The sequence below is a fragment of the Ranitomeya variabilis genome, chromosome 2 (genome assembly GCF_051348905.1).
Source record: "Ranitomeya variabilis isolate aRanVar5 chromosome 2, aRanVar5.hap1, whole genome shotgun sequence".
Taxonomy (NCBI): Eukaryota; Metazoa; Chordata; class Amphibia; order Anura; family Dendrobatidae; genus Ranitomeya; species Ranitomeya variabilis.
In genome coordinates this window covers 778,466,457-778,469,056 of record NC_135233.1, presented here as the reverse complement: position 1 = coordinate 778,469,056, position 2,600 = coordinate 778,466,457, and the positions used below count along the sequence as shown (strand labels likewise).

Sequence of the window (2,600 nt, the reverse complement as noted above, 5' to 3'; positions counted from 1 at the left end):
AAAATGTTAAACAAATATTATGCACCACAAAAAAAAATCGATTTGAGTGTGCAAAAGTAGGAAAACATTAAAAAATCCTAAATTAATCTGGTATCGCTGTAATTGTGCTGGCATAAAAAATAAAGCTGTCTTATCACTTATAACGCGCGGTGAATGTCATGAAAAAATAAATAAAAAACAATTCTTTTTTATATTTAGCCTGTGCTCTACGCTGACAATGCTGTGAGTTGAAGTACCACAAAACCTGGAATGTCCATAGTTCCTGCACCTACAAAATGTATGAAAATATGAAACCATGGAAAAGGTTTCTTTCATAGACAATGATTAATACTCTTACATGTCATTTGTACATTGCTAGATGTATCACTAGCAAAGAAACACTCACTGTTCTTGTTTTAAATGCATTTTCCTTTTGAGAACTTTTCCTTAATCGCCCGACTCCTCCAGCCTTGATGGTAACCAATATGATCTACCATATTATTACTACTTGTTATCAATATTAATTAACACCTGTGGCGATATCACTCATGGTCATATGTGGCATCATCAAATACAGGAGGCCATTGTTACCTCACAACATGATGTCACAATGACTGTGGGTCTATAAAAACCGGTGTTCTGGGGGCAAAGGGTCATTTCAGACGATGAAGACGACAAGAGCGGAGGATCCAGGACCGAGGACACAGACTCTCATTTCAGGAGATGAAGACAAAGAGGGCGGAGGATTCAGGATCGAGGACACAGATTGTCTTTCCAAGAGATGAAGATGAGGAGAGCAGAGGATCCAGGATCAAGGACACAGACTCTCATTTCAGTCCTCTGGATTGAGGATACAGGTAAATAAGAAACCTTTCAGGGATTTAAGTTAGTGAACTTAGCGCCAACATGGACCCTCCAAGTCTACAGATTGTGGCTGTAAGGTTCTGGATTTCTTCAGTCCTTGCTGGTAGAATCTCTAGACTTGGGTGATGAAGGTTCTATGTGAGGTCACACAGCGGAATGTTGGACACAGAGTTCTATGCAGCAAACATGGGGACATCAGAGAGTTCAGCACAAAGATCGCACCTCGGATGGAGACACCACTGTCGCTACTATGGTCAGTGACACTTCAAGTTGTATCTGTGGCTGGCACAGATTGTTGGTGGTCCTGTCACTTTAAATTAAGATTATTGGGGCAAAAATGTACCATTATTCCCCCACATGGGACAGAGGTTGGTGTACATACATTGGGGGAAAATACTTTTCTTTATTTACTCTGTATTTATTTATATATTTATTTTACCATTTTATTGTACTATTTATTTAACTTATATATAACTGCATTTACAACATTTTTTTTAATCAAATTTAATACACCATTTTTAAGTGTCTACGTCTAAGCTTAAAACTGCAGAGAAAAGAGGACTTGTTTATCTGGCACAAAGTACAATATATTTATGACGCTTTATACAGGTTTTATGCCAATTCTTCCCTTCATATTATTATTTCTTTCTTACAGGGAGATAATCTGGATCCTGGAAGGAAGATTGAAGAATCTAAAGAGAGCCACACGATTGTTTTTTCTTAATCATTTATTATGTCTGCACATGATATTTGTGTCTTATGATGTCATTATATGCTGATTATATGGATCTAATCCTGGAATCAGTGCATCATGACATCATATTGTTTAGGTGTCTGCTGTTTTACCCAACTGTATCAGGAGTAGAACATACATATTTACATACTTTAGCACTATAGAGTGCAACTTTATTTGCCAACTGTATAAGGGTCATGATATGATGCAACAATCCTATGTCTGTATATTAAGGGGTACTGTTTGTAGGGAGGTGGTGTTTGTAGGGAGATAGCGTTCTGTGTGGGGGGGTAGTGTTCTGTTTTTTTACAGGGGAGATGAACATAGTCAAGCTATGAGCTCCAGAGTCCGATCTGAATAGGACAGGTGAGGCGACTTACCAGGACAAAGAAGATCTGCTATCCAGAAACGAGTCACCATATTGAATATCATTGTTGTATATATATCAGTTAGTTAGTTGTAGTATGGCCTTGGTGCAGGGTTCTCGAACTGATCGCCTTTTCTCGGGGTCAAGAAGGAATTTTTTCCCTGTAACACACATTGGCTGAATGTGTCCAGGTTTTTTGCCTTCTTCTGGATCATTGGCTTTAGGTAGAGGTAAAGATTGTATTTAATAAAATATGTTTAAAATCAGTGATCGGTCTCCTTATGTCTTTATTTTATACAGCACTCCGGTAGTTGCATATGAGAGTTCTCATTTTTAGGATCCATGGCTGCCACAACATGAAGGCAAGCAGAAATAAGAGGGCAGTAATTATGTGTCTGCTACTCTAATGTCTCTATTTATAATGTATAAAATAGAGCAATACGCAAGATATCTGCAAAGGTGGGAATTATTATCCTCATAGAAAATTATTGCAGAGTTAATTTATCATATTTATATTGAACTTCCATCTACAGTTAGTTAGACTAAATTGAACAAAATTAATAAAATTAATTAAGACGCAAATCCTTCCTAATACCACTATTAATGGCACATCCCTCCTAATAACACACTTAGTGAAACGTCCCTCCTAATAACACT

At 37.3% G+C, this 2,600-nt stretch overlaps 1 long non-coding RNA gene across 1 annotated transcript; it reads left to right on the top strand.

The window, feature by feature from the left end:
- Window positions 1-489: 489 nt before the first annotated feature.
- Window positions 490-2,210, top strand: LOC143807827 (uncharacterized). Its single transcript, XR_013221809.1, has 2 exons — window positions 490-836; window positions 1,499-2,210. It is a non-coding gene; the product is annotated as an uncharacterized LOC143807827 (long non-coding RNA).
- Window positions 2,211-2,600: the final 390 nt, after the last annotated feature.